This window comes from Tenrec ecaudatus, chromosome 8 (genome assembly GCF_050624435.1).
Source record: "Tenrec ecaudatus isolate mTenEca1 chromosome 8, mTenEca1.hap1, whole genome shotgun sequence".
In the NCBI taxonomy this organism is placed as follows: Eukaryota; Metazoa; Chordata; class Mammalia; order Afrosoricida; family Tenrecidae; genus Tenrec; species Tenrec ecaudatus.
Genome location: NC_134537.1, coordinates 159,828,695 through 159,855,927, shown reverse-complemented (window position 1 = coordinate 159,855,927; position 27,233 = coordinate 159,828,695).

Genomic DNA, 27,233 nt, shown 5'->3' with positions numbered 1-27,233 from the left:
CAGGGCTGCAACAATGGGTTCAGCCAATGGAACAATTGTGAGGGTGGAGCCGAAACCTGGGGAATTTCATTAGGGTTGGTCCGGACTGGAACCAGCTTGATGACAGCTAACAACAACTATCTTGAAAGGACTTTAAAAGTCTGAATACAATATATTAAAAGCACTTCACATACTGGTCTGCAGATATTGATAATTGATATTTGATTATATGCCATACCTCTTACCATTGAGTCCAATTTGACTCACTAGCATCATCTATAGGGTTTCTGGGCTGTAAATTTTATGCAAACGGAAAATCTCATCTTTCATCTGCAGAGAGCTGATGGTTTTAAAACACCAGTCTTGCAGTTAGCAGTTTATGCTTACTGAAGAGCACCACCAGCACTCCTTATAATTGATGATTGTAATTTAAAAAATAATAGTAGTTACATAACACAGGAAAAGGCACTTCACCTAGCAAAACTCACTGTTAAAAGAATCAATAAATTTAAAATTGTGTCACTAAACTCCAAAATTGTCACTAAACTCCAACAATGATTAGATGCCACTCCCTCATGATTTATTAAAATACTACATACACACCTGCAGTATGATGATGCTAATACAGGTTTAACTTTGGGGCCGTTTCCATTTAATGTAGCTATTATTATTTATGCTTCAAAATGATCATCTAGCCATGTTAATTTCATTTATTCCTACGATTTTGACTGTTACATTTTATCCTACTTTCTGTAAGTTAATTAAGTACTCCTAAATATTCCATTTGATTACATTTTTTTCCATATTTCTATTTATCATCTAGTTATTTTATAGTGGTTGCTGTAGGACAAGTAATGTACATCCTTAATAATGTATTACCATATATACTCATGGAAAAGCCAAGTTTTTCAGCACAAAACTGGGCTTCAGCTCATACACGGGTCAGTGGTACCCCAGCAAGGTGTAACATCTCACTGGGGACCCCCTAGGTAAGGGATGAGTGCCCGTTATCTTGCGGATGATTGCCGTTTCTCTGCTGTTCATTCAAAGCCCCACTGACACTGCAGGGCGTTGAATGTTTGTTTACTCACATCTAACCAATCAGAGCCGTCCTATGACATGTCTCTTTGAAGAAGCCTTTTAAAGACCGTGTGCGAAGGATGTGGCATTAATGGATGTCATCTGGTCAAGCCCGACTAACAAAAGGAGGAAATCTCATGAAGCCTGACATAGAGTTAATTGCAAAGTGGGTTCGAGCTGCATGGGAAGACATTCCAGAAGACATGGTGCGACGTGCCTTCCAGAAATGTAGTATTAGTAATGCTATGGATGGCAGTGAAGACTGCGCTTTGTATGAAAATGACAGCAGTGATGGTGATGACGGCGATCTCAGTGAGGACAGCATCTATGATGACCTCACACCAGCTGAAGCTCTGCATTGGGATACGGATGATGATGAGGAATCCAATTTTGAAGGATTTTAACTCTTTACATTTTAGCTTGGTTGCTGACTGAGCTCAGGGAATAGTACTCTTAAGGTATCATTTTTAATACCTTATTATTTTTGTTGAACCTATTTTCGACTTTCTGTGCTGGTTTACTAATGTTAAATGATTTGTCCTTTTATTTATGTTTTCTATATAAATAAATATTTAAATACATTACCCTACTGATGTCTAAATTTTTAGAAATTTTATTTTCATTTGTTTTGATACCAATAGCTTCTGCATTTTCCACCCTAGGCTTATACTCGAGTCAACCAGTTTTTCTGGTTCCCCAGGTGATAATTAGGTACCTCGGCTTATACTCGGGGCAGTGTATATTCGAGTATATACGATAATTTTTTGCCATCAATATGGTTCCTCTTTATACACTTCATATTTGACATTGCTAATATCCTACATTGTAAATCACAGTTCACACTTAAAATAACATTGCTCCATTTACCCTTTGACCTTTGCACACTTATTATCACGGTTTTTATCTGGTTGCTTTTCAGAAGTATGACTATGCCGTGTTTAAGCCTGTTCCCTTGCTTTATTCTGCTTGAAGGTTTTTGGATTTTTTTTTGAGATTTTATGATCTGTAAGTCATTTGTTTGCTTTGATTATTTTTGTTAGTCACATTTTGGAAACTTTCTTTTGTTATTACTTTAAATATGCTTTATTTCTTTTTCTTCTCATTTTTCTTTGAAGACTCCGATACATAGTTAGATACTTCAGGATGATCCTTGAGGGCCTGCTCCTTTTTCTTCCACTGTTTCTCCAATTGGATGCTTTCTATTAATCAGTCTTTATCTGGCCCTTACTTCTGTCATCATCAAGACTCTTTTAAGACCCATCAGTGAGTTAGATGTTGATATGTTCTGCTATTGTACTTTCACAGCTTAGAAATTTTCTTTTTGTTCTTTTTTAAATAGCTTTGTAAGTGTTTCTGCTGATATATCCGGTCCTTTTATTCATAAAGACTCATTGATTCACTCTGTACAGTTTCTTAAATTCTTTGAATATATTTACGGTAGCTGCCTTGCTTTAAGTGTAACATCTGATTCCTTACTAGTTTGGCTTCTCCTGACAGAAAATTTCTTGAGTCGCCTTTTGCTGTTGTAGGCTGATTATTATAATTATTATCATTTTTAATCAAATAATGGGCATTGTGGGTAACAGGTTATAGACACTGAAAGTTTTAATATCTCTCCTTTAAACAATAAAAAATTAATTTTCTGTATACAAACCTGTATACACCATATTTTATACTTCGTCTGTGACTATGTACTGTAAGAATAACATGTATCCTAGGTTTTGCTAACGATACTACACTCAACACCTTAAGAACTCTATCTTCCATGAAAATTAATAAAATGATATATTTAGTTTAGAGTAGGACATGTGCTAGGGCTTAGTTCTTACTCTTATATTTCCAATCCTGTGGAAGTTTCCGTCTATTAAGTTTCAGATGGTCATGGCCAGGCATGTTCAAACATGACATGGGGATTCCTGCTTTCTTACTGATTTCTTGGGCACATCACTGACAAGCACATTCATCAGATGATTAAGCTCCTCTGAACTCTTGATTTCTAGATCCTCAGCTTAGTCAGAACACTGGTTCAGCTCAGACTTTAATTCTCTTCACTGCTGTTCAGAAATGGTCCCTCATTCTAAAACTGGGTGATTACAGTGTTTGCTTTGCACAGCTTCCTTCTAGAGTTTCATAGTTATTTCAGGGAGGAGAGCTTGTCTTGTGCCATTTTCTCCAGATTGAAGGAAACATGAGCACATAGCCTTAAACCAGTATAGAGGCAAAAATAGTTGTTCAATGATGTGTTCAATTTCTATTACTGCTCTAGCAAACACAGTGATTTAACACACACAGAGAGAAAATATTACCATAGAGTACAGAAAGTCAGAAATCTGGACTAGATTGGTGTGTGGTTAAAATCAAGGTGTTGTCAAAGCTGCTTTCCTCCTAGAGGAGATAAGGGTAAATTCGTTTTCCTTTTGTTTTTCAGCTTCATGAGGTTTTCTTTATTCTTTTGAGACATATCCCTTCCTATGTCTTCAAAGCTATTGCTGTAATATCTTCTGTCCTTTATAAATTCTGCTTCTGGGCTTGTACCTGCCAGCTGCATTCTAAACCTCTTGTATCCCTCTGACCAGGACCCTTGTGATTACAGTAGGTATACCCAGATTACCCGAGATAATTTTCCCATCTCAAAGTTTTTTAACACAACTTCAGCGTTCTTTTTACTATATAAGGTAGCATATCCATAGGTTCTGGGAATTAGAACCTAGACAGATTTGGGGGATTTTTAGTTGTCTTGATTGAATGAATAAGTAGTATTCTCATAGCTCACTGTATTGAATAACACACTAAAATTATCATAATAAAGAAGTTTTTCCCCTATACTCTATTAAAGCAAAATAAAATAATTCTGCATCATAATTACCTATCTTTCTTGTCTATCCTTAGAGGGAATTTTATATTTATATATATATACATACACACACACACACCTGAAAACCTATATTCTTCCTCTCCTTTCAAGAAGTTAGTTTCATAGGGTTTTGTTCCTTGAATCTGAATCTTGATGCCCATTAACACTTTCTTTGGCATTTGTTTCTCGCTCTGTTTTGAACCATTTTCACAAATTCCAAAGGGCTTTCTTCCTCTGGTGTAGGCCACCACTATGCACTGATCAAATGATTTTACTGAAATGAATTCTGACCGTGGCCTTCTACATCCTAAAAACACCAGAAGTTCTCCAAACCTCGTCTTAATTAGGTACACCCAGTCATCCCTCATTATTTGGTTCTGTGTCTTTCTCTGCTTGCATGCTTCATTATTCTCTTCATTGTATTACTTATGAACATCTTTCATTTGTCTGTGCCTTAGTACTGGTTGTCTTCTCTACCTAACCCAGACAGCTTCTAGCTGCCTTACTGTTGTTGTTCTTGTTGTTAAGAACCGTCAATCAGTATGACTGACATCATTCCCGTGTACTACACTTTGAAACACTGCCTGGTGCTATGCCATCCTTATAATTGTTATGTTTAAATCTGTTGTTGCAGTCTTTGTATCAATGTGTCTCATCTAGTGTGTTCTAATTTTTTGTTTTACCAACCACAATGTCCTTCTCTATTGACCAGTCTCTCCTTATGCTAGCTGGCTGGTAAAGTTAAAATTATACATCAAAATTTGAATCAAATATTATTTCCAGCCTGATTTCTCCCTTTGCTTCACCTGTGCTTTGAACACCTTTGCCTTAGGAATTAGCTTAATATAGTGTCTTGGATTTGTTTGTGTTTTTCTTTCAATCTAGAGACGAGAGTCTCCGGGGCAGGACTCTGTCCCAGTTCCACCTGTCATGTGTTCACAGACCTACAGAACGTGCTCAGCAGCTCCAAGTTATGGCGTGATGAAATTAACACGTTTAATTGGACACTCAAGTTGTGTCTTCTTCAGTTTCGCACTTGATGCAGGTGCTAGCTTTCCCATGGTTTCACTTGTGCAAGAGGCACAAATGAGCAAACACTTCATTGCTGTCTAATACTTTTTTTGAAAGGCAATTTCTACGTAACATTTATTATTCAGCGAGTTTTAAAATTTAGGCAGAATCTTGAAACCACTTTAGAACTCATTATTTTCCATTAGTTTTTGTTTTCTTTCTTCCACGAAGCAGGTATGTTCTACATACAACACGATGCAGACTATAGATGTTTGCAGTTCAGATAAAGGACATTATCCTGCATGAAGTTAGGAGGGAGAACGCATATTGTACGAGACCATTAGTATAAAAAGTCAAGAAAATGAGATATGCTTGGACAGTTACTGGGATGGAAGATGAAAGGAGGATCAATCATTTGGCGAGGGTAGAGGCATCGTGACTTGAGGTTGTAAGCAGTTAGGTAATAATGTACAAAAGGGACAGGGTTAGCATCAAGGCAGACTTGAGGCAATAGAGAAGACTGAGGGGGGCACAAGTGTTGAAGGCAGCGAAGAGAAATACCATTACACGCACAGTCCTTCAGTAACAGTGATAACAATAGTCTGCAAGTGGATACACGGGGCCCTGGTGATGCTTGGGTAGGCACAGGGCTACCCACCTCCATGTGGGTGGTTCAAGACGACTCTGAAAGGACCCTTGCGAACCTCATATCCCTTCTCTAGGAGCCACAATCTAATCGATGGCAGTGAGTTTATAAGTGGTGACATGGAAATGGATCAATTATGGAAGTATAAGTGGGACTACCCCACAAATGCATGTACATTTGACAGAGGCTATTTCTACACAAGTACTATTATGTGCTGCAAATATATCCATAAATAGAGCATATGGAGAGCAAAGTATGGAAAACCTCCTGGCCATATCCACACAACTTGAAGGAAAGAGTCCCTGGCTCTGGGGTACAACAGCAAAGTCAACTGACATAACACAGTACACACAGGCAAATCTGTATCCCACTCTGGGAGGCAGCAATGGGATCTCAAAAGCGTGTCATTGACCATCTAAGAGGCAGCTTTTATTCCCTCTCCGTTCATAGAGAAGAGTGAAGCCGAACAAAGTCACATGGAAACAATCAGCCCCAAGCACTAATGGACCACAGGAATCAGTACCCAGGATCTTGGGTTCAGAACTAGATGATGCCTGCTGCTAATAGGGACCACTCTGAAAGGGGGCACAGTGAGAGGCCCTGGGTAGATGGGGAGATGACACGGAACAAACAGAACAAAACTGGCTTACTGATCAGATAGTCTGGTGCAGCCTTCAGATTCTGGCCCTTAGAATTCTTGAGGCCTGGACAATGGCCAGGCTGATTTAACACCAGGGAGGCACCCATTACTTTGGACAATCAGTCATGGGAGACCATAATGGCTCTGACTATGCATAAAGCTCAGAAGGTCTGGAGGGAGAGAAAAGTATGATGAATGAAAACGGAAAACAAGCAGGGCTAGTGGGAAGAATGCTATTACCTTGTGGAGATTGTAGTCAATGTCACAAATTAAAAGACGTGTAAATTATTGAATGAAAAACTCATTTTCTCTCTAAACTTTCACTTAAATCACAATAACAAGTAAAAAGAAAAGTTAAAATCAGTCCCCATATAGCCCTCTATTTTCCCCTTTGCAATCACATTTTACTCCTTTTCTACATTTTTATATTGCTTTTTAAAAGTAGATTTTCTGTACATCAATTTATCGCTAACTATCATACTGCTTAATTTTGTTTACATTTGATCTTTATACAAATGAAAATTTTTATATATTCTATTCTTTGCCCTGAACATTAAAATTTAATGTAAATAGCTATACAGGCAGCTATTTTCTCTAATGTACAACATTTATTTAAAGTAATAGTTTCTGTTATAATTAAAACTATCTTTTTAAAGAAATCATTTTATTGGGGGCTCGTACAATTCTTATCCCAGGCCATGCATCCATCCATTGTGTCCAGCACATTTGTACATTTGTTGCCATCATCAGTCTCAAAACATTTGCTTTCTACTTGAGCCCTTAATATCGGTTGCTCATTTTTCCCTCCCTCCCCACTCCTCCCTCCCTCATGAACCCTTCATAATTCAAAAATTACTATTGTTTTGTCATATCTTATACTGTCTGACGTCTCCCCTGCCCTCTTCTCTGTTGTGCATCCCCAAGGGAGAAGGTTATACATAGGTTCTTGTAATCAGTTCCTCCTTTATACCCCACATTCCTTCCACCCTCCAGGCATCACCCACTCTCACCTCTGGTCCTGAAGGGGTCATCTGTCCTGGATTCCCTGTGTTTCCAGTTGCTCTCTGTACCAATCTGGTCTAGCCAGATTTGTAAGGTAGAATTGGGATCATGATAGTGGGAGAGAGGAAGCATTTAAGAACTAGATGAAAGTCATATGTTTCATTGTAAAACTATCTTTCATTCACTTATAGAGTAAATAATATAATTTTTCTATTTTAGTATAAAAATTTGGTGGATCGGACTGATAGATTTTTGAATTTTATATAACTTTTATATCACTGGATTAAACCAAGCTGTTCATTATGAATTAATCATCATTTATATGTTTATAAATAAAATGCCAACATACTTTAGAATTTCTGCTTCTTGATTGATGAGTACAATTGCTTGCCAATGTCTCTTTCTCTAATTACTTTTGAGTGGTATTAGCATCATGGTAAATAAAATACTAAAATGACTCCTCAGATCTGAATCCCTAGTCCCTGGAACCTCTGGCTATGATGAGATATGACTCTCATGAAAATACTATGTTTTATGACATGGCTGGTGTAGCATATGCAGAATTTCTAGAGCAGTGGTTCTCAATCTTCCTAATGCTGCCACCCTTTCATACAGTTCCTCATGTTGCAGTGGCCCCAACTATAAAATTATTTTCATTGCTACTTCATAGCTGTCATTTTGCTGCTGTTATGAATCATAATGTAAATATCTGATATGCCGGATGTATTTTCATTTATACAAATTGAACATAATTAAAGCATAGTGATTAATCATAAAAATACTATGTAATTATACATTGTGAGCTATTTATTTCGAATGACAAATCATTGAAATTTCGTCTTGAAGTCGGTGTAGCACTAGTAGCTGTCTTCACGGGTACTCTCTGTGGGTGTGTCTTTAGGTGGGCGAAGCGCCTGCTGACGCACAGAGGAGCGGTGTCTGCCTTCCTAGGACCAACAGAAAATGCACTTAGGCGACCCCTGTGCAAGGGTTGTTCGACTCCCAAAGGGGTCACGACCCACAGGTTCAGAACCGCTGATCTAGGGGGAACCTCTAATCTAATTGAATAGACTATTTTAAAAGTAAAGGCTTTCCTCTGCATGGACACAGAGAAGTAAAATGAAACCAAAACAGGAGCAAGATTAAAATGTGGACAGCTGACAGAAAGAAGGGATTGCATGGGAAGGCAGGCCCGTGATCCTTGGCCTAGGGTCCTTGATCAGCATTGAGGTTGACACCCACACAGAGATTCAGATGGGGAACCCACGGCAACTGTTCCACCCTGCCCTTTGGAATCCACTGGATGGCAGGGAGTAGATGGCAGTGAACGAATTAGGATGCCAGTCTTACTGATTCCAGGAATGGAACTGTGACAATCGTGTCTTCCCAGAGCCAAAAACTGACTGACATCATGATAGGAGCCATTTTTACCCTTAGCAGAGAACACAGACATTCGGTGACAGACATCTGATCTACTTAATTGTGATATACATATACATCAGATATATATGTACATGTGATCTTCCTATACATTTTATAGGTATATAGGTGCTGTTCCAACCATTGAGTACACAGCAAAATAACACAAGTACACATGTGCCGGATACAGGAGTCATATATAGTGAGTTTGTGAGTTGCTCAGGTTTTCCATTCTCAAGAAGAGTAGAATATTGTTTCATGATATTTTTGTCTGGAATTTACCTGTGCCTATACCTTGTGAATGAAGACTGTGATAAACATATTTACCAAATTAATCAATTGTTTAGGTTTGTGCCTATCACCTTATTTTATACCATGTATTTGCCTCCCTTTAACCATCGTCTTTTTACCTCTTTTTTCTTACCTTCTTTTTAGTCGATTGAGGTTTTAAATTTCCCTTTTCATCACACCTGTTTCTCTCTACTCATTTATATGCTATTTCATTTTTTGTTATTAGCCTAGATATTTTAACTCTGACATGTAAGAATATCCAAATTTAGTAAACATCAATTAACTTCTAAAAATAGAAGGATTTCAAAGCAAGTGGCAAAAATAATGTTCAGCAATTAAACAAATTCTTACCTTATATTTCCAAACCCCCTTTTCAGTTATTTTCAAGCTAAATGACTATTTTTCATCAATGGACAATGAGCAGAAGAAATGAGATCCCTAAACACCATGTTTCATTTTTTACTCTAGATAATGTGACAGGGCTAAATCTAGTCATTTGTTCTTGCTTCTAGGTACCATTGGGTCAGTTCTGACTTATAGTAGCCTCATGTACAACAGAAGGAAACACTACTATGTCGTCCTGGTCACGTGTCATCCTTCCATTTACTGTTAAGCTTAAGCCCATTGTTTCAGCCATGGGGTCAGTCCATCACACTGAGGTCTTCTTCTTCTTCTTCTTCTTCTTCTTCTTCTTCTTCTTCTTCTTCTTCTTCTTCTTCTTCTTCTTCTTCTTCTTCTTCTTCTTTTTTCTAGCATGTTACCAGGAGAGACAAGTTCCTGAAAAGCCCCTCATGCTTCGTAAGGTAACAGGGCAGAGGAAAAGAGTATGCGCCTTGATGCCATGGGTGACATATCGGCGAGGGCTTCAACCCCGAGAACAGTTGGGAAGATGGCAAGTGACCGGGCAGGGTTTTGTTCTGATGCACATAGCGTGGCGATGAGTAGGAACTGCCTTGAAGGCACCTGATAACAACACTTAATAAAAACAGTTTGTTGATTAAGAGAGCAAATTACTCCTGGGTGATATTCTTTATTTTATAAGTCAACCTATTATTTGACTGATAGATAACTTGCTGAAACACCTTCTATTCTGAGTCCAAAAGGTATGGTAGGTGCTAGTCTCAGCTGTCGAGCAATCAAAGAAAACATTGCTTTGCACAAAACTGTGGCATATGAGCGCTTAAAGATCTTCAAGAACAAAGAAGTCACTTTGAGGACTAAAGTATATCTGAACCTAAGCCATGGTATTGTCCATTTCTCATCTACACGTGACAGCTGAGAAACGAATCAGAAAGACCACAAGAGAATGGAGGCATTTTCATTATGAAATTTGAGCAGAATGTTAAAAGTACCATGAACTACCAGACGATCAGACACGTCGTCTGGAAAGAAATACAGCCAGAATATTCCTTAGAAGCAAGGATGGAGAAACGTTGTCTCACATATGTTAGATAAGCTATCTGAAGATACACCATCCCGGGAACAGGATAGCATGCTCGCTAAATTGGAAGGACATAAGCCACAGCGGAAGAGTGTAAACTAGGTGATGGGCTGACATCGTAGCTGCCACAGCAGGTTCAAACCTGGCACTTGTGAGGCTGGTACAGGATCTGTCGGTGTTTCTGTCTATTGTGCACAAAGTCACCATCAGTCAGTTCAGCCTTGATAGCACCTAACAACAACAATAACATTTATCTGAAAGATAACCTTCAGAAATCACCTCAATTCCAAGTTCAAAGGCTATCTTCTGATGATAGTCTCAGGGTTTCCTCTATTGGCCAAGTGAGTCATGCATTTGTAGGAATTGTAGTGCTGTTCCACATTCCTCTCCAATTCTGTCCAGGAACTCCTATGATGTTCCTGGTAAGAAAGGCTGGTAGAGACATCTGGGCAGAAGTCATTCTTCACATCTCAGATTAGAAGAGCCTGAGGTTCTAGTGGAAAATTAGCTTCCATGAGCCTTTGATTGCCTTCGTTCTCTCTTGTCCCACAGCGCTGTCTCAGTGGTCATTCGCAAGGTCTTAGGACCCCAGATGCTACTCCCCAAACTAATGTGGAGAATATAATCTTCGTGAATTACATTATGCCTTTGACCTAAATTGTTTCCTGAGGCTATAATCTCAAACTCTTTAATCCAATCAGGCAGTTCTGTGGATTGTTTAAATATGTCTAGGAAGACATAGCTGTGTTCCCAATGTGGTGGATAGCCAAATATGTGGATATATATGCAGCCAAATATATATATACATGTATATAAGTACACATATGTGTATAGCTAAAGAAACACCTACACGTGCACAATGCAGATGCATTTACTAGCATATACTTTCCTATGCACATATATGTACCCTTATCTACATATGTAATCACACATATGTTTGTGATGCTTTTTAGTGTTTGTTGCAAAGTTGTATGCTATAATATCTACCAAAATTGTCTCTAATCCCTTGTACTTCTTAAGCTTCTTTATTTACCTTGTTTAAGTTGTGCTGACTTTACCCATATTTATGACTTTTCTCATCATCGAGAGTAGTAAATATATCCAATATTGAAATTAATAACTTTTCTTCCCACCTTAATAACTTTGCATAATATATATTTATACATAATATCTAGCCTTGAACTTTATAATTTTGGGGCCATAAGACATTTTTCTTTCTGTATTGACTCATTTCACTTAACATAAGATTCTCCAAATACATCCATACTGTGTTTCTGAGACTCCTCATTTGTCTTTATCATTGCATAGTATTTTATTACACTTACATACTCCTCTTTGTTTATCCACTCATCTACTGATGGACACCGCACTTTTACCATCTTTTTGCAATTATGAATAATGCTGCAATGAATGTAGATACACGTTTGTCTGTTCATTTTATGGCTCGTGAATCTCTCTGATATATACTGAGAAGGAGTGGGTTGCTTGATCATAAAGTAGTTCTATTTCTAGCTATTTGAGAAAATACCATGCTGTTTTTCATAGTGTTTATACCATGTTACAGTCCCACCAGTGATGTGTAACAATTTCAATACCTCTACAATCTCATCAGTATTTATTATTTTCTGGTTTTTCATAATTGCCAATTTTTAGGTGTGAGACGACATCACAGGTCGATGGGATTTTCATGCAATGATCCCTAGAATCTTTTCATGGTACTTGTTGCCTGTTCAAGTATCCTCCTGGTGAAGTGTCTGCTCACATCTTTTGCCCCCACCCTTTTATTGTTTAGATGGTTTGTCTTTTTACAGTTGAGTTGTTGAAGTGTTCTATTGATTGTTGAAATTATATCTTTGTTCTAAAGGCATTATCCCAGTTTTTTTTCTTCCTTTATGTGGATGCTCTTGATTTTATTTTGATCAAGTATTTGGATGAATATATATATATATATATATATATATATATATATATATATATATATATATAACTTTTAGGAAGTGCTAGTTTTCTAATTTATCTTATGTCATTTGTACTTTAGTTTTGTTTGGTAGCCTATTTATGCACAAAATCAGATTGCTTGGTTTTGTTTCTATGCTATCCCCCAAGCACTTTATAGTTTTAGCTTTACCATTTGGGTCTTGGATACATTTTGAGTAATATATACACATGTGGTAAGATATAGACCCTGTGCCATTTTCCCCCTGCATATGGATATCCTATTTTCCAGACCATTTATTTAAAATATAGATATATGCCGTGTCTTCCCCATTGAATGGACTGGACCCTCTGTGAAAGTACCAAACCGAAAAACCCAAATTCACCGCCATTGAGCCAGTGCTGACTCATAGCAATGCCCCTGTGGGCCTCTGAGACTGTACCTGAGGGAGTAGAGTCCAGTCTCTCTCCCAAGGAGCTGCTGGGAGTTTCAAACAGTTGTTAAATATGAATAGATGCCTTTACCACTGGGTTCTTAATTTGATTCCATGGGTCACTGTAGTCTGTCAATACCAAGCAGTTTTGACGACTGTGATGGTATAATACGTTTTGAGATCTGAAAGTCTGAGGCAGTCTGCCTTGTTCTCCTTTAATATGATTTTTTAGCTATTTGGGGGCTTTTCCTTTTCATATAAAGTTGGAGATTTCGTTTGTCATTTCATTAAAGAATATTATTGGGATTTCGATTAGGTTCATATTATATATCTATAGATTAATTTTGTTAACCTAGGCATCTTCACAAGGTTAAGTCATCCAACACATGAGCATGGACCATAGAGAGCCTTGCACTCTGGATAGTGGGATGAATAGATCATCTTGGAAATACCTTGGATCATCTTACTTGGGGGAGGGGACCACACCACTGATCAATGGCAGGGTGGCAGAGTAAGAAAGGGAAACATACAGTCCACAGAGTGCCTCCACACGTCAGGACCTGGCCAGACCCAATATGGGAACAGGTTGGCCATCAAGAGTCCAGTCAGATAAGGGATTCCTCAGGGACCACTGCTGGTGATTAGTTCTCTACCTATTTTCTGGCTCCCTCTCTGCTCTGTGATCAGCTGAATTCTGTGAAGTTGCTTTTCTGCTCTGTACCTGCAAATGCTCCTTGCTCTTTCTTAAAATAGATACACTGTTTCAGACCCACTTTCAAGGACTTGCCTGCATTAATCTAATTCTTGATTCTTTTATATGCTGGCTATTCTCAATCCCCAGAATGTTGTCTGTACTTCTTTCTCTTAGTGTCTCAGATCTTGGCTATAATGATGTGCCAAATAGATATGCATGACTAAGTCAGTCTTGAGTTGTCCTCTCCAAATCTAGCCTTCTTATCTCTTCACTCATTAAATGGAAGGGGGCCGTGGTGGTTCAGTGATAGCACTCTTTCCTTTTATGTGGGAGTTCCATGATCAGTTCCTGGCCCTTGAACTTCATATGTAGCTACCACCCATCTGTGTGTCATATCCACTGAATAGGTTTCAACGGAGCTTTCAGACTAAGAAGGAAAGTTGGGCAATCTACTTCTGAAAAGCCTCCCATGGAATTCCAATGGACCACAACAATCCTATCTGCTTCCAACTGTGGGGACTGCCCGGGACAACACAGTGTTTTGTTCATTGTGTATGGTAGCCTCCTGAATCAGGGCTGACTTGATGTGTAATGCTGATATTTATGCGTCAGATGGTTACAGTCTTAAGGAAAATTTGTAGGAAATATAGCAGAGCATCTGTGATCCTAAATAGGGTTTCCCAAACTGTAAATCTTTACAGGAACACAGTCTCATCTTCTCCTCCTGAGCAGTTTGTGGGGTTTGAACTACAAGGGCTTATTAACTAGTTGCTGTCTTTATTAACAATTTATGATTCTTGTAATCAAGAAGTTTTTGGTGGAAGAATGGTGTTTTATTCATATTCAAAGTCAATGAAAAACAAAAATGAGTATTTATTCATGCAACATTTATTTATCCAACATTCATTTAGCACTTACTGTGTGTGAAAAACCATGTGCATCGTGACCTTGCCTCTTGAGAACAACAACAACAACAAACAGTTAAAGGGGAGTGATTTTAGATATTTTCTCTGAAGATACAGGGAAGAGTCCTGAACGCAAAGTCATTTTATTCTGAAGGAAGGACTGAATAGCCTTGTAGGCTGATTAGATATGGACACTCAAGGGGGTCAGGCTGACCAGATGTTTCTGAGCGGAGTGTGCTTGGCCACAGACTTCTGTCAACCACGTGAGGAGACGGAAGAGAAAAGGCGATCGTCAATTTCTCTGGAACACGGATGTTCATGTAGTATATCGATGGAATGACACAGTTGTTTATCTTTGGAAAAATGAATTCATATGTAAATTACTAAGTACTTTATAGTTAGTCAAGATGGATGAGGCCTTTAACTAAATGCTCATAATGAAATTAATAAAAAGTTACTATCATCTCTGGCATCGTTTGGCCCATGAATCATCGTTCATCCGAGGACAAGGAGGCTATTTCCTTGTATGCAGAATAGCAGGGAGAGTAAATGATTAACAAAAGGATTTACAAATTGTTCCTTCCATAATTGCTTGCTACAAAGCCTTCTGAATTACGTACTCTTGCTGTGTCCCGTTTTTCTTACTGCTGACGTGTGGATGATAATAGTTATGTCTGTGTTGAGAAATGAATTAAGTGTGAGTTAAAAAGCATTGGGTGTAATGCCGGTTGCGTGTCTCTGAGTGATCCAAAACACAACTCAAGCTCCCTGCCACGAAATCCCTGTCATCACACAACCGCCCTATTGTGTTAGTCGGGGGAGACTAGAGAAACACATTCATGGACACTGCTATGAGTATAAAAAAGAGCTTTATATCCAAGAGCAATCGAATATTGAGTAAGCATCCCAGCCCGCTCCAGATCAAGTCTGATATTGGCCCATATATCTGATACCATTCTATAAATTCCTCTTTAGACTCATGCAACATATGCAATGACGCCAAATGCAGGACAATCACCAGGAGTAGAGAGCCTTTCTCCTTAGGAGCCACTGGTGGTTTTGTCCTGCCAAAATTGTGGCCACAACCCAACTCATAGAGTGCTAAAAATTTAAAATAAAAGCATAAAGTTTACCTTCCGATTTATTCTCCTGTTCTATTCCTTTGAGCCCAAAGCAAAATATAGTGATTGCTGATAAACAGTGGTGGGAAAGGCCGGAGAAAATATGTATGCGATTCTTTTAGACAGTAGAGACAGATGACTCTAGGTGTTATGTGTTCAAGGTGGATTCTGTACCGTCCATAGACTTTGCAGTTTGAGAATCACAAAGACCTTAAGTGATTCAAAAGCAACCTTTCCTGATGAAGGTCCTCTTGCCAAATTCTGAGGTAGCTGAGAAGAAAGTAACGGAATTGTCTTGAGACTTTTGGTCAATGAGCTGCCATAAAATTCACTACACCAATATATTAATCCAACAAGATAAACACAGCAGTGGCCTGAGATCCAACAATATTCCTAGAGGGAAAAGCCGTTTAAGGACATTTCCTCAAGACCTTGGCTCTGTGGACCGGCCTTGCTCTTTCTTCTATTCTGGTTGCTGCTTAACTAACACTTACTCAGCACTTGTGTACCAGACTCTAGGGCATGCTGTGAGCACAGAAATGTAATTCCCGTCCCCTTCGGGAGAAAGACGAATAAAACAGTGGATGGCTATCGATCTGATCATGGCTAAGGCAGTGCAGTTCAGTGGGAATAGAGTTCACTGGAGGAAGAGGGGTGCTCCTGCCAAATTGTATGCATGTGGGTGTAGAGCTGCCAAGAGGGGTCTTCAAAAAGGAGGAGATTTATCTTGAGTGATGAGTAGACATTTCTATGAAAAGAACAGTTGCCCGAGGAAGAGAAACGATGAGAATTGTCCTTGAGAAACAGTGAGGAGTTGGAAGTTTAGTGTCGTGTTGTCTGGTCGTAATTGACCTTAAAAGAAGTTGTGAAGACTTCTAGGGTTTCTCCTGTCATCGCTAGAAAAACGGAGCAAACACATCAGGTTTCTCTGTGTTTTTGGTAAATGAAACCCAGGGATGCTGAGCCTATGGGGAAAGCAAATAGAACAAGGATTTCGGGGAGAGAGTGGTTGGAGAAATAAAAGGGAGATGGTGTCAAGGAGTCCAGGATGGAAACATAGGTTTGGAGACTGATTATGGAAGCAATTGTACAATCCTTTTTGGCATGATTCAACTATGGAATGATGTGACATCGGTATTACTTTCAAATTACAACAAATTAAAAGAAAAAGAAAAAAAGCATAGATTCATGAATGGGTTCGGGGCTCACACTAAATCCTAGCTCCAATTTAAGAACAATTCATTCTCACATCATGGTCCTCAGAAAGGGAGCAGAGAGCGTACTGGTGCTATTGCAAATTGTGAAGAATTTAGATGGTATCCTGCTATCAGATAAAATAGTGACTACATTCTTAAAAGCTTGCCTCCAAACAAGTAGCTATCTAAGTAAGATGCCAACTAAGTCCACGTGGAAGAAGCACACCATCATCCATCACTGAAGGATTGGAATCCATATAATCTGAAATCGAAGAGGGATCGGTATCAGAACCTAACGTGTGAGAATCCGGTGTGCAGAAGGCTATGGATCACAGTGGGAACCCAAGATCCATTTGTGGCAATAAGCTTCCGGAGAACCCCTCCCTACCTAAAATTGAGGGATGGGAGAAAAGTGGTCACTGAACAGAGTGGTTGGGACAGAGGAGTAGGGAACAGCAGAGGCATAAACCCGACCCGAACAGTGAAAACGAAGCCATTAATCCCACCCCATGATGCAGGCACGACCTGATCTCATTTCCAAAATGTTCTGTATTCTTGGTTTATATGTTTTGGTTTGGCTTTTGTTCATTCATAGTGGAGTGTATGTCAGAGGCGTTATGTTAATGGAGGCCATCCTCTTGAAGCTGTGCTATATAGTTTTCTGGTTTTCAGTATGTGAAACTCAGAATTGGTGAACCTAGGAGGACAGCAAGTAGAATAAGGGTTTCAGGGGGAAAGGGGCACGGGGGTTGTGGTGGAGTAAAAAGGAGATGAGGTTAAGGAGTCCACGCAGAAAAAGAATGGGTGAAAACCGTGGTAGCAATTGTACAATTCTACTTGACGTGATTCAAATATGGAATATGTTACATGCATTAAATCCCATCTAATAAAAAATGAGATATCAGCAGGCCATTTGTTCAATTTCTATTTAACAAATTAGTTCACCATTAATTAGTTTCCCATATAGGATGATGAGTTGGTGGACAATACTAAGCATTCTGTGATCAAGAGAAACTCTGATCTCTTTCTTTCTCCAGTTAAGTCTTGATTTTGGTTCTTTTACCTTACTATATTCAATGAAATTCATGTTGTCTTCAGTATCAATTGCATATAGGATTAGAACTTTAAAATATATTATTGAAATGGTTGACTATCAATACAGAACTATGATACTACTAAAAATTTACCTCAAAAATAAGAAAAAAGAAAAAGAAAACCAGAGGGCAGACTAGACCAATCTAGTCCTACCAATAGCAACTAGCTATGTCCTTACTCTGAATCTCCCCTGCCTCCAAAATGACAGGGGTTGACTGCAGTCCACATGGACTGGGACATTACTGATACTCAAGAGGTTATAAAGGATGAACATGGGTAGATCATGGAGTCCTAGCAAAATAAGTTAAGCTCTAACCGGAAATCAATTTACAAAGGAATTTTTCAAACCCCTTTAACCAGGGGTCTACAAGAGTCCATCATTTAAAAAAATAGTCCATGCATACTCTGGCATTTTATACAAATGCAATATTTCATATGCATATATGTCCAATTTAAGAGCCAGGTCATATTTTCCACCACATTTTTAAAGATGCCCATCATGCTAAATAATTAAAATGCATTAGAATCGATACTGGAGATTCATAAATCAATAAAATCTTGGTCTATGAGCCAATTTCCCTATTTGAAAAGTCAAAGTGAAAATCTGAAAGGCAGACAGACTTGAGTTCCCGTCCTATATCTAACCAAACTCTGTTATTAATGAACTGTGTGACTCTAACCAATTACAGTAGAACTTATAGAAGCTGGGATTGTGTAAGGTTTGTGTAAGGATTTTCTGTCTGAGAAAGAAAACTTAAGTATTTCCCCTCTCAAACAGAAAAGTGGAAAAGTGTACGCTGTCAAGGCAGACAATTTGCCTGACTCAGAAATAAGGTGTCACCCTCGGTATTCCAGCTCTCTTGGATTTCACTGTACTCCACCTTTCTCTGTAATGATACTGGCATCTATGTGACTAGTTACCTATCTCGAAGGAACCCTACTGTCGTAATGGTTCAGCACGTGACTGTGTAGTTTGCTTCCTTTGGTGAGTTTCTGCTTTATCCTTTAGAGTCATGATGATTTGGAATCAACTCAGTGGTTCAGTCTCTTGACTTATTTATCCGTGTGTGTGTGTGTGTGTGTGTGTGTGTGTGTATGTGTGTATATATGAAGAAAGTTGCCACTCAATACATTCCAACTCATGGTGACTCTCTGTATTATGTATGGACCTCCAGTGTTCTCAAGGATTTCCGGGGATCAGGCCATCATCTTTCTTCCAACATGCCTCTGGGTGGACCAGCTTTCTAACTTGATGGTTAACAGCCCTGTGTATTAGTCATTTGTACTACTCAGAGACTCTCCTACCTATATAGTTAAGAATTAAATAAAAACAATAGCAATAAGTGTTTAGCACATAGGAGGCAATACAATTTAGCATATTAAGTTACTTTTAATATTATCTTTATTAATATAGCGGTGGTATCCAGAGGACAGGCTTTCTGACTGGAATTTTTTTGGCAACAGTATTAAGAAAAAGCACAGTTTCTGGCTGGAGGCCTCTGTCTTAGTGTGTTGTGGCAATGTTGTTCTTGGCTGTTCCTAGCTGGTGTCTGTCTTTACCTTGAACTGCCCTAAGATTAGAATTTCGTGTAAACAGTGACTTAATGATTCATCTGTATCCTTTCCCAAAGCTGGATCACTTCCCTGCTGTGAACACGGAGTCACCCCCTTCTATTCCTGTCAAGAAGAAGATTGTGGAGCTTGTGTGATTGCTCTCTGTTCAGAGGGTGTGCGCTCCAACCCTGAAGGATGAGCGCAGAGGAGCTGCTGGATTTTTCAGGTCACCATGCTCTCCCCCACCATCTGGTTCCAGCAGCTCTGTGCAGAAGCCTGCGTGCACTCCACGTCTGCTTTAAAGAAAAGGCCAAGGGACCAGAGTAAAGCCCTTCAGAGGAAGCAGGATAGGATGCTGCCAGGAAAGTTTTAGGCAGCACATTAATGAACTAACAGAAAAGGAAAGGCTTTCTAGACTGACTCAAGATAGAATCAAGTAGATCATTCTGTGAATTGACTCATGTGGAGGTGTGTCTATGTTTAGACTGGCCCTCGGCCACTATCGAATCACTGGTCCCTCTCCACAGTAAGTGGCATCTCCCTCTTGAAAAGTCTTATCTGAATCCCCAGACAAAAACAGATATTTCCATCCCTGTCTCAACTTTCTTTCCATTGTATATGATTTAAATAGTTTCTTCAGTGGAGGTTCTGTGCCTTACTAGATACTTTATCTTCAAAGTTTACAATTGGTCTGAGCTCCTAATGTGGTTAGCTTCTGTCAAGACTCCCAGGTTCTTGCTGACTCCTTGCAAAACTAGATCTGACCACTTTGCTCCAAAGTGTTTTTGCTGGCTCATTTTCAGATGTAGATCTCCAGGACTTTCTTCCTAGTCTGCATTAGTCTGGAAGCTTTACTGAAACCCATTCATCTATCTCATTGCCATTGAGTCAAGTCTGACTCATCGTGACCTACTGTGGCTCCCTGAGACGGTAACTGTCTACAAGAGTAGAAAGCCCAGTCTTTCCTCTTCAGAGCTGCTGGTGGTTTTCAACTGCCAACCAGGCAAATCACAGCCCAACACATACCCACTAGACCACCAGGGTTCCATGAAAGTCATTTATGGCAACACTTAAGGCTCTACTGACTGATGGTGGGGACTGAATATGCAGTGCAGTGGCCCGGAACTGAATACAGATCTATTTCATAGAGCTGAGAATTCCGTCACCAAAGTACCACTGCTAGCAAACCCTGTCATGACAATGGTAGCAATGGATTGGGTAGGGAAGAAAAATAAGAAAAAAATCAGGACAGAAAAAGGGGAGCAAGTGAACAAGGAGGGGTGGGGCAAAGGAAGACAAACACGCGTTCTCTTTCACTTTCATGTGTGACAAATAAAGCGTTCGACTTCTCTTAGTCTGCAAGGTTAAGTTGGGGATAAAATGAAGTGGATTTATGAAAATGAAAATAGATGGGGTTAAAGTAATTATGAAACAGCCCCCAATTAAGAAATACATTTTGTCATCCCTTGAATTGTATCAATCCCTAGAGTGTTCCTTGGGGCCGGCGGCCTAGTAGGCTCCGACTCCCAGCAGAAGCTCCCATGCAGGCTTAGCATCAACAGGCTGGCTTTGCCAGCAACCTTGGCAGAGCTGCCAGGAGGTCTTCTCATGGACGGCACGGTCCGTCACTGCCTGTGCTGATAGAGATTCTCTTCCATGTCTCATGTGGACCCCTACAGGACCCCCTCTAGAACATCAGCCTCTCTCCCCTCCCAGCAACCCTCCACGGACCCCATCATCATCCAGATCAAGTCTAACCCCCTGGCATGCCCTTCCTGATCATCTGGCCCTGACTCTGTGAGTCTGTCCATCTGTGTGTCCTACCTTCCTCACACAAATCTCGTGTTCCCCAAAACCATGCCTCTCTGCCTTGGCCTTGGTTGGGCTTTGGTCAGGACAGCTTCTCTGCTCCCTGATTCAGCCTTGCACTAGGGAAACCTTAGTTTCTTTAAGACGTACTCCAAACCTTTCTTACAAACCTTCCGGTTTCCTTTTGAACAAAATGGCTCTCTTCATCTGAGATGAAGCAGACCTTCTACATATAACTATCTCTGCTCTTATCTCCTTGTTTTGCAATGACGTTCAGCTCTGTCTGTTTCCTCCGGTAGCCAGTGCAGGACATAAGGATGAAACCAAGACCAAGATTCTTGGTGGGATTCCAGGATCTATGTCAAGTATTTGAGTGAATAAATGAATACACCTGGTTTTCCACCTTCTGGAAATAGTGAGTTACTTCATAGCACCTCAGAGGTGTTTGCTTCCCTAGAGGATAAGGGAGTTTTCCAACCAGGCTTTGTCATCTTGTCGCCAGTGTGGGCTCATATTTTCATGATGATACTTCTCTTCCCATGTTTTAGCCTCCTGGCCCTTTCCCACTGTAAGAGGAGCTCTCTTGGGGCCAGGTCGCATCCCTCTGGACCCCCATCCCAGAGTCCTAGCATGAGCGGTTCAGAAGTAGCGTTTTCATGTTCCACCCGGGGCCCAGGGTTTGATTCTCAGCAAACGTGCTTCGGGTGCGAGGACCACCATCTGTCCTGGAGGCTTGCACATCCCCCTGATTCAGATCAGCACACCAGACTAGGAATCGCTGGAAAGAAAGGCCTGGAGATCTATTTCTGAAAAGCAGTCAATAAAACGTCTATGGCTCACAACAGTCCATAAGCGGGGATGATTCAAGACTGGGCATCATTCTGCTCCATTGTCTGCCGCCTTGTTGGGCAGCTAGCAACAGCCACACATCCCAGTTCCCAGCATGGTGCCAGGGCCAGACTCATATGTTCTGAGCTGAGGCTGAGTTTCCTCCTTCTAAATGGACAACACAGACAGCTGAGCTGGAATTACAAGTGGTGCCTTTGTCCAGCCAGGAGAGTGCTCCTTGCCCTCCTTCACTCAGGCAGGCCATGGGATGACACGGTAAATGCTCACGCCCCTCAGGCTTCCTCTGCTCCCTGCTCGGAGCAAGTGCCCCCGCCCTCTGCTTTCCCTTCCCTGCATTTCTAGTCTAGCTTTCATTTTCTTCGTCCTGCTTTTAATGCAATCATCGCAATAAATTAACCTTTCGTATTTCCATTTCCTCCTTTCCTGTTACAGAATCCTGACATATTTCCTTAAGGAAATACTTTCAAAATCATAATTGAAACACAGCCATTCATAATCGGAACGGGAGGAGGAATGTAATAGATTTAGCCCTCATTTCTGGTGGCAGACACGTTAATTACATTTTCTATTTCCTCTCATTACCATCGAGCATGGCTCCCACCGGCCAGCCTGCTCTGTCCTTCCTTGCTCCCTGAAAACCCGCCCTCCACTTCCTCGCATTCACAGCAGACTGATGGCCGCCGTGACAACGAGAAACCGACCATGGCCCTCCGGCTTTGACTCCTTCAGAGGTCCAGCCCGGGCAAGACCGCTGTTTCTGGAAGGGGACCACAGACCCGGCATTCCGGGACTTTACCTGCGGTTACGCAGGGTAGTTCCCTGAATACACGTTACTTCCTATTGCTTCTAGGTCTTTCAGTATGCCACCCTCTCCCGGGCAGGCCTCGTGACTGGGAGTTAGTCAGGTGAACTTTCTTTTGAGGAGTAGTATTTCAGGAAGCTCCTGTCGGGGGCTCACCTTGGGAATGTGCTTTCTTGATAAGGCCAAGTCTTCCGTTTTGATAGCATTGGTTTTTCGTCAGAGCCTTGGTGTTCTTGTCCATAAACTCTTTGCAGCTAAACCTAAGGTTGGTGATTTGAAAGCGTCCTGTAATTCTGGGGAGAAGGATCCATAGGTGGGCTTCTGTAAAGACGGATAGTTTTGGAAAGCTTACTGGGGCATGGCTACTCTATCCTATGGGGTCGCCACGAGCCAGAATCCACTCAATAGCAATTTTCTCAATTTGGTTTGGGTTTGTTTGGCCTTGCAGAGCTCCCTTTTGTCTGTGAAAAATATTGAAAACAAACTAGTTGTTATTGAGTTATGTCTTCCACACTGTGATCCTCAGTGTGTCTGTTCTCCATAAGGTCTGACTTCAATGTCTGATTTCCAGGAAGTGGACTTCCAGGGCTTTCTTCTGAGGCACCTCTCAGTGACCTTGCACTGCCAACCTATTGGTTAGCAGCCTATCACCTTAACCTTTTATCCGACCCAGGAACTCTGCTTCTGCTTAGGAAGGCAGATGCAGAGACTTTTTCTCTGTCCTCCCATAGGCCCTGGTTAACTCTATCATCATGCTGTCCAACACATTGGTTCCACGTTGGGCTGCTAGTTGCAGGTCAACAGTTCAAAACCACCAGCAGCGCTGAGGGAGAAAGACGAGGCTTTCTACCCTCTCAGAGAGTTACGGTTTTGAAAATTGACAAGGACGGTTCTCCCAGTCTTAGAGGGTATTCATAAGTCTGAATCGACTTGATAGCAGTGGGTTTGTGTGCTTTTGTTGTTGCTATGGTTTTTGATTAATCATGCTATGATATCATATTAATAGTTTTTTAATTTCTATTTCCTCATCCCTGCCCTGCCCCTCCCAGCAATGCACAAGCAATCACAGTAACTACAACTACTTTGAGGACATGGTGTTAATTTATTTCTGAATTATAAGCTTGGGTCAAAAGAAACCAGACAATATTTGGATAATGTAGATTGACTAACAACTCTCCTATTGTGTTTATAAGTAAAAGGAAACAAATGTGTCCGGAAGCAGCCATTATTTGTAGTAGCTAAGTTATACTGAGCTTACATAAGGAGATATGTATATTATTAAGAATTTCTATAATGATTGGAGGCAAGTTTATAATTTAAGACAACAGTAAAGAAACACATAGACACAACCTGTTTTATTTTAGGGGCTGTGGGGTGGGCATTTGCTCCTGAGCAGGAGAAGGATGAAGAGTTTTCTCTGGGTTCTTGCCTCCTTCGAGTCTTGGGCAGGGAAGACAGTTAATAGGCTTAGATACTAACAGGAAGATTAAAGGATTGAGTCCACCCAAAGGTGCCTAAAAAAATAAGCTTAATTGTCTGTTGCAGAAAACACAGTCCTTGAAAATCCTATCAAGTGTAACTCTACTACGCTGACATATATGCTGCTGCCATGAGTTGGAGCCACTTCCACCATAACTGGTTATTGGGTTTTGTTTTCTTCCCACATGCGGTGAACTCTGGAGCAAGACAACTTCTTGCCAGGAGCAGCAGCAGCAAGAGTTGTAGTCTAAGACAAAGAGACGATGTGCTCTGCTCCCCGTATACATGTATCTAATTATTCTCCCATTGTAACCCAAGCAGAAAAGTGAATAAGATATCTATAATAATTTTAAAAATATTATTATACTTTGTCAATTAATCTGTTCTCGCACATTAAAACAAAACCATAAAAGCAAATTTACTGCCATTGAGTAGATTCTGATTCGTAGTGTCTGATTTTTAATGACCCTTTAGGACAGGGTAGAGCTGCCCATGTGGGTTACTGAGATGGGAACTCGAAAAGTCTCCCTGCACTGACCAGCCTGATAGCACCGGGGCTCCTGGTCCCTCCCCCTGGATACTCCTCTGATATCTGCCTGGCAGGTGCCAGGCCTACAGCTTTGGAACCACTGACTGATTGGAAACAACTTCTCAACGATGCAGGAATATAAAACCAATAAGTAACAATGGACTACCTTCTTTAAAAGAAGCCCTGGTGGCGGAGTGGTTACCAGGAGGACTGCGATCTGCAAGGTTGGCAGTTTACAAGCAGCAGCCCCGCAGTGGGAGAGTGATGGGGCTTTCGATTCCCATAAAGATTTACAGTCACGGAAACACAGGGCAGCTCTACCCTGTTCTATGGAGTCATTGTGTGTCTGCACTACACGGAGAGCAGCGAGTTAGGATTGGTCTCTCTTAAAACCAATGGAATGTCCATCATAGGGTTTTTTTCATTCAATGTGAGTTTTTATAGTGCTTCATCAAAATAGTGATCTTGACGCCTGACATTTTGGGGGTATACTGAAATTTTTGTTCCCAAGATGAATGTTTTACTTTGCTCATGTTGATGCCAGTCCTCCCTGAAGCAATGGCAAGGACTTCACCTGAGAGTTCCTCTCCCTTCTGGGCTACTTCTCCTGGAAATACTCCCAAGCTGGAGGCGGAAGCGCACGTCTAACCGCTCAATGTCTTAAGAGGTCCAATTGATGAGGTAACAACATACAGACTTTGGCCAAAGTGCGGGTGCAAGCTGAAGCATACCCGAAACACACTGTGTATCTCAGAGGAGACTTGGGGCAGCATGAATAATGAAATTGGACCTTAAAAGAGAAATAGATATTTACTAAGTAAAGATGAGGATTTCAGGCAGAGACAATTGCATTCCTCAAAGACTTTTGTAGGCAGATTCTGTTGAGTCAGCTCCAATGTATGGAGACCGCATGTAACAGAAGGACATGTTTTCCGGCCTCCAGCCATCGTTGGGTTGTGGTCTCTCCCTTATAGGGTTACCGACTACTGCGGGTGACTTGCATGCTGAGGGGCTTCTCCTCCATGCTTTGTCACACAGTATTGTCTTGTGAACCGTGGGCTTCTCACCGGCTAATTTTCAGAAGTGGATTGCCCAGCCTTTCTTCCTAAGCAGCTTTAGTTTGGATGTTCTGCAGAAACCTTGAGATATTGTTGGCAGGGCTTCCACCATCGCTGCAATAGGCAAGTCCCCGCAGTATGACACATTGACAGATGGGTGGTGGGAACCAGTGCAATACACATCGGGGAAGGTTTACATAGGAGCAAATAGTTTGTACACGTCCAATTATATGGAGAGTCACACAGGTCAAAAATGCTCAGGTTGATAGACAGGCTAACTCTCTCTGAACAAAGAGGTGGCAGTCCACGTGTTTTAATGGACTCAATGCCACAGAACTAGTCCAGGTGAGAGTAGGCCAGCTCAGGAGAAGAGAAAGCTCCCCTGTTTACATGCTCTTGTACAATGTCAACTGCAGGTCCCATGTGGCCCCATTCTTTGCTATGCTGATTCACACTTCTGGGAGTCCTGGGGATTGTCAGAGCTGCCTACCAGACCTGTAAACTACAGAAGGAAAGGCATGTTCTGCTGCTCAGGATGATAATAAAAGGATTATGACTGCCTGATAAATGGACAATGTAAGCCCTTTCTGGGGAAACCTGCAGTGCACTCTGAGTAAGACGTTCTAAAGAGATCAGCACTTTCTGTCTCATGCTCCCTTACCTGAACACCCGTTGAGGGAAGGCGTAGGGGTCTAGGGTAAGAACTGCCCTGTGTGATTCTGAGACTGTATCTGTTGATGGGAGAAAAAAGCCCCCACACATAATCATGAGGCCACCGGGACTCCTGTGTAGGAAGGAGTCATAGGCCTCATAAGCATAGAGCTTATTAGACTTTTCATAATCTTATTTTCCTTTGATTCTTGCCTGATCCTCCAGCAGAGCTTAAGGAAAAAATGCACCAGAGATTTTTTCGGCATCAATTCTACTGTGTGCTAAAAGGTTGCTATGGGCTGGAATCAACTCAATGACAGTGAGTTGCTATCTATTAACATCATTTCCTAGGACCAGGCAGAAAGAATTGAAAGGCTCATGATCACTTCCCTCATGAGGTTGATATTTTGTTGGAGAAAAGACATTGAATAAGGAATTACAATTGTGGTATCTATTTAGAAGAGGAAAATCAATTTCCATCGAAGACTACAGGAGGGGAATCTAACAGAAAACTGGAGTCACAAAAGAAATAACAGAGGAATCGGTATTTAACCTGAACCTCAGAGATGATAATAGGATTGGGAGATTTCCTCCTAGCCTCGGATTTTGATGTGTGCATTCATCAGACTGAGCAATAGCCAATTTGGAAAATAAAGTTGTGCCAATAATTAAGCTTATTTTTGGACACTTGTTAACAATGCCTTGATAAAATCTAGGTTACACATGTGTAATAGACTTGAACTCCAATGGGAATTTCCT